The following is a 16872-nucleotide window of genomic DNA, read 5'->3' as shown; positions in this document are numbered from 1 at the left end:
CAATTCGCCAGCCTTCCTAGTGAAGATGTCGCTACTCATCTGAATAGCTTCATTGATTTATGTGATATGCAAAAGAAAAGAGATGTCGATAATGATGTCGTTAAATTGAAGCTATTTCCTTTTTCGCTTAGAGATCGTGCTAAAGCTTGGTTTTCGTCTTTGCCTAAGAATAGTATTGATTTTTTTTGACTGTGAGAATAGTATTGATTCATGGAACAAGTGCAAAGATGCTTTTATCTCTAAGTATTTTCCTCTCGCTAAGATCATCTCTCTTAGAAACGATATTATGAACTTTAAACAACTTGATCATGAACATGTTGCACAAGCTTGGGAGAGAATGAAATTAATGATACTTAATTTCCCTACTCATGGTTTGAATTTGTGGATGATTATACAAAAAATTTATGCCGGATTGAATTTTGCTTCTAGAAATCTTTTAGATTCGGCCGTGGGAGGCACTTTTATGGAAATCACTTTAGGAGATGCTACTAAACTCCTAGATAATATTATGGTTAATTATTCTCAATGGCATACTGAAAGAACTTCTAATAAAAAAGTGCATGCGATCATAAAATGGTTGTGGTTAATGGCTAACCTTCTTCTTTAGGTATATACTCTCATTTTTTATATTTTGCCCTGTTCTTTTTAACATTATTATCCAAAATATGAACCCTTGTATAAAGCCAATTAGTTGTTTGATGAAACCACTCTGGGTCGGGCGTGTGACATATGGGACATTGACAAGTTTGATTGACCCTCTAAAGGAAAAAAAAGTATGCCTATCACCAAAAATTGCCAATGAGATAATATTCAATAGCATAATTTATTTCCATGTGTTAATTTATAAACATAAATGAATGAGTAAGCGATCAGTAGAAGTGGAGCCAATCAAATTTTTGTATAAAAAGAGCTCTAATAAAGTGAAGTCTATGTGAACTTAAAAAATCATCTTATGGCATCGAACATGCACAAATATTACATAGTGCTTATTGAATGGGCATTTCTCTGACAACAAAGCCAATTTAGACAAGGACGAGCATGGGCAAGAAATTCTAATTATTTTATTTAATATATTGTACTGCATATTATAGAATGTCCCTTTACATATTGTAATTAGTTTTGTCAATATATTTGTGAATATTCATTTATTATACCTATCCATTTTTATGTCTCCTCGGTTGGAATCAGATGCAAAATTCCAACAGTTTTGTACATAACTAATGCTATTTTGTAGGAAAAAAAACATCATTTAATTACTATTATTATTTCCTCATTTTTACTTCCTTGTTTACTTACTGTAATACGCAATAATTTAACATGCATATGTAACATTATTTTTGTGTGTATACACGCATGCAACTTTAACACACATGAAAAAGCATGCACCAATGCAACATGAATCCAGACATGTAACTGTATATTCCATGTTAATCGTACGGAATATTCCATGTAACCGAATACTGCAGAAACTTGTCCTATGAGGAACATACCCTTATTTTTTTAAATAATATGTCAAAGAGGCATTTCACATGCAGTTGTTCCTATGGTATAAACTTTTACGTCCTTAAATATGTTCAAAAGCATTTTCAGTTATCTTTTAGAATTGGTAGGCTGTGCTGGTGCACAAATTGATAACTACTTGGACACAATTTGTATAAATTTCATATACGTATGATGATACACAAATACTAGTACATAAGTCATACACCAATCTTACATACATAGTTTATATAAGGAAAAAGAAATATAAATACATCAATACATACACAGCATACAATTCTTTCGACCCAAACAAGCAGTTGGTAAATAATGTCCCTCTGTAACTTTTTGCGTACCTTGCTTATTATATTATTATAGTTATATTGGAGCATGGAATTCTGGAAGCATGTAGATCAACTTTCATCCACTAGATGAAGTTGTGGAAAACACAACTCTCCGGAGCTGTTGCTGATAATGAGATCCTGTTGGTCTTGTTAGACTTGCTAAGATGGCCCAAAAATAACCCATATCTAGTCTTGGAGGCCCTTCTTCCCTGTCCAATGCTTAAGCAACTACTACGTGTCATATCATTAGGGCCACTCAACAAGATTTTCATGGCCATCCCACACCCAAACACCCCCATATACGGCCTAGTAGGCACGCATTCAACAGGCTGGACAGCAAATGATGTCTTCTTCTTACCTTGGGGGAGTGAATGCAGCTCGTGAAGCTCTGGCAGCAAAGCGGCCGGCAGTGGCAAGGCCGTGCATTGGTTTATGAACTGCACTATGGTGTCCATGAGAGTCTTGCTGGTCCCACGCAGTGGGTTGTACAGGTGGAAGCCATGGTCTTCGCCCTCCGACTCCACCAATGTCACCACAGCGGGCGCCCGCGGTCACGCAAGGTGTCCTTCTCGGCAACGGCGACCAGCACACGCCGGCATGTCAGGGATGCGATCTCCTCGTCGGCAGGGTTGACCCGGCAATCGTCATTGCCGAGCCGACCTGCCGTAACGAACGGCCAGAGCCTGTCGATGACCTCAGGAGCAAACATGGCGACGCCGTCCCAGACTTCCTCGGAGCTGGACAGCCGATCGTCTCCCCAAAAGTATGGTTGCACGATGACAAGACCCTCAACGTCGATGTGGTTGCCAGTGCCACGCCGGTGGCCGCACGCACCGCCGTGTTGTAGACGATGTTGCCGCCAGCGCTATCGCCGGCGAGAAACGTGCGCCCGGGATCAGCGAGGTAGGAGAGCCAGGGGTCAGAGAGGGACGCCACCCACTGAAGTGCCGCCCAGGCGTCATCATAGGCCATGGGCACGGTATGCTCCGGCGCTAGACGGTACTCCACGGACACGATGAGGGCCCCGGCGCGCGCGGCCAGGGACCTGGCGTAGTTGTGGTACGTGCGGCAGAACGCACTCTCCGTGCAGAAAGATCTGCCGTGGACGTACATGATGACGGGGAGCAGCTCGCCGGCGGCTGCGGCAAGGGAGGGAAGGAACAGGCGTGCGGACACGCCCGTCTTCTCGTCGATGACGGCGTCCCTTGTCGCAACTCCACGGTTGGCAGCCGCGTCCTCGGACGCTGCCACGAATGGACTGCGAAGTAAGCGTTCGACATGGCCGCCGTTGTATTCACGTATAAATGGATATAGGTCGACGGTGATGTCCTCCTCGGCGTCAGCCTTCTTACTTGCTGGAGAACTCTTGCTTGGATGCATTATTGTGCTAGTTAGCACTTAGCACTTGTGTGTAGGCAGTATAATCTAATGCCGAGCATGCAACTCTATTTTGTGTTGTCCACTTTGTGGTGGCTGAGACGAATTAAGCGGTTCGTTGGTTTTTATAGCTGGAGTTTGTGTCCACTCCCAACATGCCCATGTATGTTGGCACACCCTTTAGCTATACTTAGTTCGACTAATAAACCAATTAGGGTCAGTCGTTTTTTAGGACGCTGCTAGGCGCCGGCGCACCGGCCCAAATTTAGGCCGGTCTGCCCCAGCCACCTGATACAGCTACGCACAGCCGTTCGATACAACCATACCTCTTCTTCCTTCCGCTCCTCGTCTTCAATGTGGTCACTGGTCAACACCGGGAAATCCATGGCGGGCGTAACTCTCTCCCCTCCATCGGACCCTGTGCGCGGCGTGCGTCCGTCCTCGCCTGTTTGCCTCGCCCCTCGATGCTCGCCGCCCCCGGAAACGCAAAAGGAAAAAAAATAGGCCGTTGACCCATAGCAGCTTTTCTATTGCCTCCCCCGTTCCCAGTTGCATCCATGGGTGGTCCTTCTCGGGGCCGGCCGCAAAACAACGGTTCTCGCCAGTGTTGCCGTCCCTCTGATTGCATCTAATGCGGTCCACGGCGTCGTTCGCCAGCCGAGCCGGTGGTAGCAAAAAAAGACACCGATTCCAGCAAGAAAATAAGATGGTGGTAACAAAAATTTGTTGTCCCAGCAAAACCTAGAAAATGGTAGTAACAAAAATCACCAATGGTTCCAGCAAAACACAAAGCTGGTAGTAGCAAGAAAAAATCAGGAGTGATTTCAGAAAAAGAATTGATGCAGCAAAAAAATCACGCCGGCGACAACACCACCATCCTCTTGATTATAGCAAAATTTAAAGAAGGTTTCAGCAAAAAAAGAAGCGGTTCCAGAAAAAAAATGATGGAGGAAAACATCCATAGCAGCATAACTCAAAACAAATTCGATGTAGCAAATGAACTAGCTAGTTCCAACAAAAAAAAAAACCACTGGTTCCAGCAAAAACTGAAGTCGTTGGTGAGGGCGTAGTCTGGTTCCAGCAAAATTAGAAACTGGTTCCAACACGTGGCCTTGCTGGTTGCAGCAAAAAACGATGCCGGTTCCAGCAAATGGTGTTGGCCGGTTCCAGCAAGGTGCCACCGGCTCGCCGTGTCGGCTGTAGCTCGCCACGCCTCTGATTCCAGCTTCCCGTCATGGGTTGTAGCAAGATGCGGCACCGGTCACAGCTCCCCCGGACACCGGTTGGAGCTTCTCACATCCATGGTTGCAGCATCGGCTAACCATGGCCGTGGAGAAAAAAGAGGGAGGTAGGCTCCGGCCATGGCCGGGCGCAGCTTTGCTGGGCGGATGGGCGGGATGGAGGGAGGAGGCAGCCGGTCGCAAATCACATGTCTCCCGAATGGCAGCTGTCGCGCAGCGACGAGGAAGCAGGAGGAGGAGACTGCGGGCGGCGGCCATGGCGATGAGCTGCTGGGGAAGAAAAAGAAACGAGGCAAGAAAAAAAGGGATAGATGTGGCTGCGGCTCGGTCCTCGTGTGCTAGGGGATAAGAATGAAGACCGGTGCATGGGGCCACAGGCGATCCGCGTGGCGCCTGACGGAAGGAGTTGGGCCTGCAACATCGCAGCGAGTCACGAGCGACCGGCCGAAGCTTCGGCCGGCGTCCCGGCGTGAAAAATTTCCCTTTTTTTAACTCTGCACACGTACACTAGCCCCAAAGTGAAAATTTCAGCGGTAATGGTACGCAGCAGCCGATCCATAGCCGCTCATACCAGCGTCAGGATTCGTGCTGCAATATGCAGTATAACGATTGAATGGTTTTCAAGCTCGTATACAGGACATGAGCGTTTGGTTTATGGGTGTATAAAAGTAAAATTGGTAATTAAATAAAAGTAAAAAACTGAAAATATTTTTGAAATAACTTGACCTTGCATTGTACTTGTAAAAACACTAGAAGCATACACGCGCCTTGCTGCGCCGTTCTACTTTTCCACTGATTATTTATTTGATTGTTAGTTCACGAATAGATTCCTTGCTGCTCTATTTGCGTGTCGGGGGTTGTTTTTCACTTCATGGGTCTTCTGTGTTTTGACTTCCATAATTTTGCGGCCGGAACACCCTTTATTGCATTGTAGGATATGTCCAGATGCTAAGAATCATCATTTACTTGGTAGGATATTACTCAGTTTTTTACAACTATTGTTCTTCACAAAAATGATATGTTAGCAACACTGCCAGAAACATATCCAAAGCAGTGGTAGGCGTCACGCATATCCCGGACCTGAAGAGTTAACCATAGTGTTGGATGAACATGATAATATTCATCTACAAAACTAATTCAAAACTATGATATGCGTAACTGAGGCTTCTGATTGTAGTATTCATCTAGAACAATCATACAGCTCTATAATTTGACCAACCAATATTTCATAACTTACCTTAGTCAAACAATACAAAACACCAACAATTATGGTCTGCAATAACGGTAAAAGGGTAGTGGAAGTGAGAAATACTTGGAAGTTGCAGCACTGCATCAAAGTATATGGCTTCTGATTTTTAATATTGATCATTTAGATGTGTAGTTAGAATGAAAATAGAAAGAACATATTTGAAATAAAAGCAATGCTTTGCACTGACTAATGACAGAAAAGGGAATGGATCATATCTATAGGGGCCTCTAAGAGGAAGAGACAAAAATGGGAGGATCAAGAGATAATAGTATAAGTGATTGATCTCAGTTTTCATTTGGATGTAACATTACTGATGCATTAATAAGGCTTGATCAGTTGTGTATATAAGCAACCCTGTGACAATTAACCAAATTATCTTCACAAGAAAACCAAGTTAGCATCTTCTCATTGTTTTACTGCCAACTAAGTTCAGTTAGAGATCGTGCTCCTTAAGTGTGCGACCATATGCTAATTAATACTCCTTCCGTTCTAAAGTATAGTACATACTTTGTTTTGAAAAGTCAAGCGTATAAATGTTTGACCAAGTTTTAGAAACAAATCAACATCCACATGTACTTTTATAGTTTAGTTATTTAGTACTTTAGACATTGATAGTTTATTCTATAAACCTGGTCAAACATGGACATCTTTGACTTTTGAAAAAACTAATATGCACTGCATTGTGGAACAGAGGCAGCATAAAGCATGTCGTGTATAAACTGTCTGCATGAGGTTGTTAATCCACAAGCACGAACATGGTAATCAAGCAGTGAAGCATGAGGCTTTCAAATTGAAACCTTACACGGTGAGATAAAATCCCGGTACAATCTGCTACTTGTTTAGCCCCGAAGCGAGCGAGATCGAATTTGAATCAGGCTGCGAAAGAAGTGATGACAGAGGGAGAGGAAGGAGGTATGGAGAGTTGTACTGCAGACCTTGTGGGCCATGGCGTGTTGATGAAGGCGACCAAGTTCTGAAGATGATAGTCATCCCTGTCCAGCGTCGTTGCTAGCCATGGCATCCTACCTCGTCGTGTGCTCTTCTAGGCCTCAAGCATCATCGTCGTGGGACGTTAATCACCGCACAAAAGAAGGGGAGAAAGATGGGGCAATGGGCGCTGTGTGCGGCGCGGTGGTGGACAGGCAAAGCCCGTGCATCCTTGTGGTGCGGAGGAGGCGGTGTGCGCCAGGCGCCCGTGCAACCGTGTGGTGTGGAGCAGGCGGTGATGGACTGGCGGCGCCCTTGCAACCATATGATGCGGAGGAGCAGGTGCTAAGTCGGGTGCCTGTGCAACCGTGTGGTGTGGAGGAGGCGGTGATGGCTCGGGCTTACCGCCATGAGAGAAGGGGAGAAAGATGGAGAGATGGGTAGGACATGTGGCATGGTGGTGGACTGATGATGCCCATGAAGTCGTGTGACGCAGAGGAGGCGGTGATGCGCCAAGCTGTCAGTGACCATGCGGATGTGCGATGGTACATCACTTTGACAAGCGTGGATATAGTTGGCCGCGTCATTAATTCCCCTCATACCAAATGTACATGAGCGACATGTAACCCTTTTTGTTCTCGCAAAAAGGTAGTCCCTCCATTGTAAAATAATGTGATGATTTTAGTTCAGGGAGTAAGTGACACGTAACCCATCAAGTATTGGACACGTAGTCGGATGGTTGACCCGAACAGTAAACAATATCTATTGTTGGATGGTTAGGAGGACATTGGTATCCCCTGCTCACCAGAGTTCAAGCCCTAGACTTGACATTTGTGCTTGCATTTTCCTGGATTTATTCCAAGCTTTTCGACGATGTGCGTTCAGTGGGAATAGACGTTTCCTTCAACTACAAAGGCGTCTGCGGCAACTTCGTCAACCTCAAGATGATGTGCAGAGTCGGTCTCTCGGAGGTATTCATAAGGATAGGATTGCATGTATGTATTCATAGGGGTGAATGTGTGTGAGTGACTTTGATTTTTATTGTGTTAAGAAAAAAAATACCTACTCACCCAGTAAAAAACTAAGTAATTCTCCTAAAAGACGACGTGGTCACTTGATCTTTCCAGCCCGGAGCGCTCACCGCGCTTACATTCGTGGAAGCTTAGATATTGTACTGATTTGACTACTTAAAAAAATCGGCTAAAGAGTGTGAATAGTGACTTATAATAGTAATATTTTTTTGATTTTTTGCCCTGAAGTCAATGCTCTTTTTTTATTCCTTCAAAAATATATACTAGTGCAAAAGAAAGTCAACTTTATTTAAGAAACGTCTTAAATTTTTTGACTTTTAAAATTAATCTAAACCCTATATAAGATGTATATACACCCAAGAACCAAAGAGTATTTCCTCTAGTATACATGGCTACTATGTGACAAGGTTACATCAACGGACTAAGCTGACGCGTGTCCCACTAGATTTATGTCTCGTCATGCATGCATGATTGCATGCTCCCGAGCCACTCCACCCATAGATTAATTTGAATTCCAAACTACGGGATAGCCAAAACAAGATCAAATTTGAATATATATTTAAATGAGATAAAATTTATTACACTATTTTCACTTTTTTTTAGAAAAAGAATGTTTCACTCATTTCTAGAAAAAACAAGTTTCACTCATTACTTGAAAAATGATCACAGTCGTTGATTTCACTCATTTCAAAACATATTCCACTCAATTCAAACAAATAATTTCAATCATTTTCACAAAGAATGATTTCACTCGGTTTAAAAAAACATCACACGTTAAAAAAAGATTTCACTCTTGCCATTCAATTCAAAGAAATAATTTTAATCACTTTCAAAAAGAATGATTTCACTTGTTTTCAAAAATTCTTTCATTAAAACATGATTTCACCCTTTAATTCAATTCAAACAAATAATTTTAATCATTTTCAAAAATAAAAATTTCACTCAATTAAAACAACATATTTCACTCATTAAAAAACAGATTACATTCAATTCAAACTATAATTTGAACCTTTTTTTAAAGATAAAGATTTCACTTGTTTAAATAATTTATTTAACTCATATCAGAAAACAGATTCCATATATTTCACTAAATGAAAACAAATCGTTGCAATCATTTCCAAAATGAACTATTTAATCGATTAAAAGAACATATTTCACTCATTTAAAAAAAGGTTCCGCAAATTTCAAACATTTTCAAAAAGAACGATTTTACTTGTTTGAAACAACATATTTCAGTCATTTGAAAAAATAGATTCCACTTGTTTCACTAAATTCAAAGAAATAATTTCAATCGTTTAAAAAATAGGGATTTCACTCGTTTAAAAATATATCAAGGAGAAAATAAAATTGATGACTTTTAGAATGGGAGGAGAGATAAAGATATTGCATGCATGTGTCCTATACTCCTAATACAGTACTTATGTCAAGAAAGGACTAGAATGGATGAACATGCCTACTTTAACTTACACGCGGGGAACATCTGAGGTGATTTAAGTCCAAAATACACGAAAGGTTCACATGCAGATACAGGCATGTACATCTATGGTATGCCCATGCAGCACAAATCTCAATAAAACCTTGTCAGTAGGAGATTTGCGTACGGTCACCGCTCAAAATATGGATCAAACCGGAATGGAAACGGATGGAATTGAGCGCTACCACATTTGTTTTCTTATATTTTACAGAAGCGTAAACGAATACAGAAACCCGGAAAATGGATAAGGAAACATGCACTATCAAAAACAGACACAGAGTGAATACAAAGCGGACACGGAAATAGACATGGGCGTTGACCGGCACATAAAAACCCCTTCATAGAAAAATACACACAAAAACAGAAGAAAAAAAGAATTGTTAACATGGCTATAGCGTCAAGCTGAGTACATGTGTGGTAGTAGAAGTTGGGCCTCAAATGATTGGACTACAAAGCAGCCATAGGTTTATAGTAAAAACGGAAATTCCTTATTCACGGAAACGGAAAGTTTCGTCTCCACGCATGTTCCACCGGAAAACATAGTTCCATTTTTGTTTCCCTTTCCGCACTAAAAAAATCCATTTCCACTTCCGTTTTCTAAATCTCTGTTCCCTGTTTTCATATTTCCTCTATGTTTCCATTTTTTTCTCCGGAAAAGCGGAAAGTTTTCGCTCCATTTTCATCCCTAGCTTAAAATGACTTTGACGCTACCCCATGAACGTGGCATGCAAGCAGTGCGTGCATTATTACATGTGGCGTGACAGCCAAGAGCATTAATCGGGCATGTTAGTGGAGCGAAAGTGTGATCAATCCAGCAATCTCGTTTTAATTTGAATTTAAAGATACTTTTATGGGGTTTCTCTATCGTGCTAACTTACAAGTCTGAATATTCTATGTCTCTTCTCCATGTCTTCTTTATTTATTTTCAGTTTTTGTGTGTGTGTCTGTGGTGGGGGGTGGGGGGGGTGGGGGGGGGGGGGGGGGGGGGGTGCACGCACATGTGTGCGGGTAGATGACACCATCCATATAAGGTGCACTTTACTTTTGACATGTCTAGAGACGATTAATTTACAACTTTGGTATCTTGTTATTTGAACATGAAGTATGGCATGAATGTATAGATGCAAATTATTTATATTTAGTGCACAAAATATTTTTTGAGATCTTAGGTGAGTAGCAATGCCACTAACACATCCTTTCTTTCAAAACTATTTTTAGTTTTTGTTTCATTTCTGTTCTTGTTTTAAGTGTACTACCAATGCCACTAATTTATTTAATCTCAAAAACATTTTTTATGAAATTTCAATATTATATGTTTATTATTGCGTATTAAAAAAATGTCAATTTGCTCAAGTGTTTTGTGATATTGCTCCAAAACCCTCAACCACTTTATCAATCCAAATATGTCCAAAACCCTACAATCCAACTCGGCTCCACCGAAACTTCCACATTCGGACCCACCGAGTTCATCTGGACACCGCCACAGCCAAAACCTAACAAATCAGAGTCACCGATATGGTTCTCGGTCACACTGGGATGGCTTGCCCAACTCTCTGTAACTTGTTGCAATTATTACAGTCTCTCCGGGTTTTGCAATCGGTCCCACTAAGATGGCCTGCCAAATCTTCTGTAACCAACTGCAATTATATCGGTCCCATCGAGTTTTGCAATCGGTCCCACCAAGACGGCTTGCCAACCTTTCTGTTGCCTTATTGCTTCACTTCGGTTCTACCAAGTTGATGCAATCGGTGCCACCGAAATGAGGGATGCCTTTGCCATTGCACATCGGTCCCTCCGAGTTGTTTCCGTTCCATCCCACTGAAACCTCCAATGTTCATATCTTTTACACAGCTCGGTGCCACCAAGTTGGGTCAAAAGTGTGTAATGGTTGGATTTTGTGTGGAGGCTGTATATACCCCCCCCCACCTGCCTCTTACTAAGTAAGAGAGCTATCAGAACGTGCCTACAATTCCACTACTCATTTTCGGAGAGAGAACCACCTACTCATGTATTGAGATCAAGAGATTTCATTCCTACCATTTAAACCTTGATTTCTAGCCTTCCCCAAGTTTGTTTCCACTCAAATCCTTTTTCCACCATAGCCAAATATGTGTGTGAGAGAGAGTTGATAGTTGGGAGACTATCATTTGAAGCACAAGAGAAGGAGTTCATCATCACATCGTCTATTACCTTTTGGAGAGTGGTGTCTCCTAGATTGGTTAGGTGTCGGTTGGGAGAGCCTCCGACATAATGTGGAGTTGAACCAAGAAGTTTGTAAGGGCGAGGAGGTCGCCTAATTCGTGAAGATCTTCCTGAGTGAGGCAAGTCCTTCGTGGGCGATGACCATGGTGGGATAGACAACGTTGCTTCTTCGTGGACCCTCCATGGGTGGAGCCCTCCATGGACTCACGCAGTCATTACCCTTCGTGGGTTGAAGTCTCCATCAACGTGGACGTACAATAGCACCACCTATCGGAACCACGCCAAAAATCTTCATGTCCCCATTGCATTTGCCTTCTCCAAACCCCCATTTACTTATATGTGCAATGTCTTACTTTCCACTGCTATACTCTTAGAATTGCATGTGTAGAGTGTTGCTTCACTTGCTATAATTGCTAAAATCTGCCTAGAACTAAAATTAGGAAAATGTTAGGTTTTATTTGGTCAAGTAGTCTAATCACTCCCCTTTAGACATACTTTTGATCCTACCCCCCCCCCCCCAATATGCGTTCGGTGCTAGTTTTGCCTTGAGCATCTTACGTGCCATTCCGATCACCTTCTATTTCCCTCGCTCAAAGACATTGTTCTAGTGCGGCAACTATGGGGCACTGAGGTGATGTTGCCACTAGTAGGGAAACCCCTAATTAGCGGTGTTTGATAGTGATGATTAGCAGCGTTGGCGGAGCACGTTGCTAGTACAATGCCACTAGTGAGTTAAGGCTACCAGCTTGCGGGCTAGACGCTGCTAGTCTGTGATAGCTAGCAGCGTTCGAGCAGGACGCCGCTATTGTGTGTTACTTTAGCGGTGTTTATGCCACGAAGTACTGCTAACTCGTAAAGCACTAGGAGCATGCCCACGCGGCGAACACTTCTAATCGGGAAGTCAAGTAGCAGCGATGATTTCAGCTTATACGTTGCTGATTTAATTTCCTGGATAAAAAATTAAAATCATTTATATTGTTTTGCAGCATTTTGATCCTATTTTGCTGCCAAAGAAAATAATGTAATCCAGTTGGTGCAATTGGTAGCTTTCATTCAAGTTCTACCACGTAGAGCAAATGTACGGCTGATTTAATTAACTATACACATAGCAGTAGTCATGCCATAGGAGGATTTTTCCTAATTAATTTTCCTGCCACTTTTGTAGCCCAACATGGTGCCATGGTAGCTGTTAGGAGCCAAAAGAATAATTATGCTTCCATGACACCTTTTTGGGCTAGCAAAATATAATGGAACATTATCTAACATAAGTTCAACACACACAGCTAACATGCATACTAAACAGTAATGTTCTCAACAAGGCGGTACATATGATGATTTGAAGGAGAATGTACACAATCTATCAATTGAATAATGAGGGGACAACAAGAGAGTAAAGTGATCGGAAAGGTACATATATTATGATTGAAAATGAGAAGATGCCATTTTAAAAGGCAAATTTCTTTACATTTTAAGTGAAAAAACTTATTTATAGGTACTATTGATATATAAATAAATGCTTGAGTTTGAACAAAAGAAACAACATGATGAGATTTTTATTCAAAAGTATTCTATCATTACAAAACGCATAACCGTCACCAGCAATAACAATGATCGAGCATATACCGTAGATATATTTTTATATAAAATGTGATGTATTTTTGGAACTAAATAACTAATCGAGATACATACATATCTAAAGATAATAAAGATTCACTAGCCTACCTGTCCATGCTGATGAATTCTTATGTTGTATACATCTAACTTCCCATACATGCTATTCGATCTCAACTATATGTACTCATGTAATGCCATAGACAAAGAATCGCCTATCTTAAGGTCAAAACTTTGATTCAATGTATTCTTATATCCTCACAGACAAATGAATGTACAACTAACATGATTATCTACGGAATCGTAAAATATATTTTCAACAATTTGAACGTGTACGATCCATTTGTGTGGATTACTTCTAATGATAAAAAATTGGCTACTCTCCACCAAAGCGTTTAAATTTTTAGAGTTGTTCATGGTTGATAATCTTTGTGGACAACTTGACACACACCTACACCTAAAAGGTACATAAAGAGTTAGTTCTTCAATAAATTGTTGACAACATATTTTTATGTGTTTGATCATCCAACTACCAATCTTACATCACTTAGTCAAGCCAATTAAGCCACAAACATAGAAATTCTTCTATATTATATTGTCCAAATTTTACAAGTGAGAAAATTGCTCAAAGTTTGCATAGATTTATCAAGCATCACTGCAACAATATATAAATTGAAAACCCAAGCATGTGGAAATATAAATACGTTGAAAGCATTTACAAAAATAATTACATGATTAAAGAGGTAGATATTTAAGAATTTGTTAATTACACTTTAACCATTTACGTATGATGAATTTGGAGACTCATTGTTAAACTTTATAAAATCCTAGCCCGCACATTGATGGGGCACTTTGCTAGCTAAAGAAATAAACATATGTCTGATCCTAACTCCATTCATTTATCTTGGTCCACATGGAATACCGAACACATTTTGCAAATCATTAACGTGAACCTCACCGCCCATGAGGACTAGAAAATTGGTCGGATCTGGTGGCCGGCAGCAATGAGGGCCCCACCGACAAAGGAGATCCGGCGAAGGCTAAGACAGCTCATAGAGGGAGTAACTTCAGTAGTAACATATGGTCCAACCTAGTAAATTTGCTTATGTGGCAATGATTTAATGAGAGAGATGATTTGAGAATAGCTAGTTACTCACACTATGAGTAATATCATACATATCAAGACAAAATGAGTCTACAAGTTAAAAAATAAAGTCATCTTAAATTGTGGATCGTGAAGGTAGTAACATAGACTAATCGTAATATATGAATGTTACTAGTTTAAGTTACTCTCTACTGTGACCAGCCTAATGCAACTGCAGCGAGACCGAGGAGGCACGGGGCCTCAACCCTAGCCCGGAGCTCGGTGGCGTTGAATGTCACCCACGGCTGCCAGTACACGTTTTTTCGAAAGACAGTTTGCTTTCATTTTCATGTTTATGGTTATAGTTATTGTCATTAATAGTTGAGTGCCCAAAGCGATCAATCATGCAAGTTGCGGCAATAAAAACATGCTAATTGTAGGATTTAATGCGGCCATTACTTCCTACCCGTCACTTCACCAAGACCTACACTAGTCAAGCATGGGCATCACGATCTAGGCATGCCTTAGATTGGACACCGCAAAAAAAGTTGAACAGTGGAAAAAAGCCAACCACCAAACCAATTTCCTTGCAAATTGGACACCGCAAAAAAATTGAACAGTGGAAAAAAGCCAACCACCACACCAATCTTTCCTTGCAAACATAGTCAAATATAGCAGTTAATCTCCGCATTTCATGTTGTGATGTTTGGGCTACCCATACATAATTTTTTCTCTCCAACGTCCTTCAAGTGCCCTAATAGTTGCCCAATCATTTAAGACTACCCACAGTAAGAGTAATATAGGAGGTAACATCACACATCTTTAGGCAAAACAGATGATGTGGCGAGTAATTAATGAGGAAAGAGGGGCATGTGATAACATAGCTAGTTATTGTAACATCACACATATCAAGACAAGATGAGTCTATAACCTAATAAATAAATTATTACATGACACCACACATACTCCCTCTGTCCGGTGAAGAGTGTACATTTGGATTTAAAATTTGTCCATAAAAAAGTGTACATATATCTTCCCAATGCACATTAAAGTAGAAAAAAAATGCTTCTCTCTCATCACACGGTAATCAAGACCAATAGCATTCTACACATGGTCTTCTTAATTTTTACATGCACTTAGGTCATTGGTGGTTGCATAATTAAAGAGGAGAGACATGGTGGTTTGCACCTTTTCAATATATATTTTACTCTACTCCATAATTTTTTTTAAAAAATTTATATGTACACTTTTTACCAGAGGAAGTATGTTACTTCCCACTACATAGAGGCTGCTCGCATGCACTGGCCGGACTCTAGTATGCAAATGAGCGTTGCAGCGCGCGAATTTCGACCGGGGTAGGCTGTTCCTGATTAAGAAAGTTCGTCAGGGCGCATTAATTGAAGATTGAGAAAATGAGGGCCCCATCCAATTAAAATATTAGGTGCACCGGAAATTCAGGGGTCCTAGAATATTAGGTGCACGGACCGATGGAATATAGGTGCATGCACCGATCGTGAAAGCAGTAAGAAACTACTGAGGTTGGTATGGAAAGGGACACAACGCAGTCATGGATCGCGCGACGTGCGGTCACGGAAGAGTCTTCTAGGCCATGCGTGGAAGTAATTAGGAATGGAAACTCAGCTAGACCGGTGGAGGAAAAGAGGTGCGTTTAATAACAACCGTGACTTATACTTTTGGAAAATTTAGATTCTCCTAGGCATCCAATACACTTGGACGGAGGGAGTACCTGTGTTAAGACCTCTCACACCATACGATTCGTGCATATACCACTATGGATCAACACCATAGAGCCGCAGTCTTCGCCTTTGAACAATTGAATCTATCTGATCTTGCCACAGCTCACTTATGATACGAAACGCTAACCTCGCCGCACCATGGAGAGAGCAAGAATGTACGCAGAAGCTTTTTCGACTCTACCTAGACTTACGAATTCGAGGAGGATCAGGGCTGACAGACCAACTCGGAAATGTTAAGTCTACATAGCTTCACTACATATTATTTTGCACCCTCATACTTTTTTTCATAGTCGAATTATATTGTTTCCTAGAGGACCGATTCATATGGTTCTTTGTAGGATGTGTCAGAAATATCTCATACCCACATAGAAAAATAAATCTCGAACCACATTAATCTTAGAATTTTCGAAGAAATTATTGATTAAAAAGTCAACTAAAACACATTAATTCTATCCCACATATACAAATTAGAGAATTTTATATTATGTGGCTACAAATATCACATATCCCTTGATGGAACACATGCGCAGTCAAGTATTTCAAACAACCTGTTTTGGTAATTAAAATAAACCAGTTGGAACTCAAATTTTCTCTATGTTCCTCACATTATACTTCTGCATGGATATTCTACCCAATAATACTAAACCATTTTGGTTGATCAGTTTCTCTGCATATATGAAGATCAAACACTATCGGACTTTCGTGGCGAAAAGGAAAATATATGCTGTTGGAATAAGCCATGCCCGTGGCGGTGGTGACAGGCGTGAACGCGCCCAGGTTGAGTTCGTGGCGGGCGTGGGCATGTGTGTGTGCCTGTCCGTGCGGGGCGTGGGTATGTATGTCGCGAGTGTGTGTGCATGCTCGCGGCCGTAGTTAGTTTTTTTTTTGAACATCAGTACAGACACAAGCGCTCATATACACACGCATACACTCATTCCTATGAACGCACACACGCACACCCTATCCCTATGAGCATCTTCGAAAGACTAAGCCGGCATATCATCTTGGAATTTACGAAGTCATCGTAGGCACCTCATCGTCGACGGGAACGTCTCCTCCCACTGAATGCGCATCGCCGGAAATACTGAAATAAATC

General features: G+C 41.4%; 1 pseudogene; it reads right to left on the bottom strand.

The window, feature by feature from the left end:
• Positions 1-1771: 1771 nt before the first annotated feature.
• LOC125540663 lies at positions 1772-3278 on the bottom strand (annotated as a pseudogene).
• Positions 3279-16872: the final 13594 nt, after the last annotated feature.

The sequence above is a fragment of the Triticum urartu genome, chromosome 2, assembly GCF_003073215.2.
Source record: "Triticum urartu cultivar G1812 chromosome 2, Tu2.1, whole genome shotgun sequence".
NCBI classification, from domain to species: Eukaryota; Viridiplantae; Streptophyta; class Magnoliopsida; order Poales; family Poaceae; genus Triticum; species Triticum urartu.
Note: the sequence above shows the minus strand (reverse complement) of the source record. Positions and strands in the feature narration are given on the sequence as shown.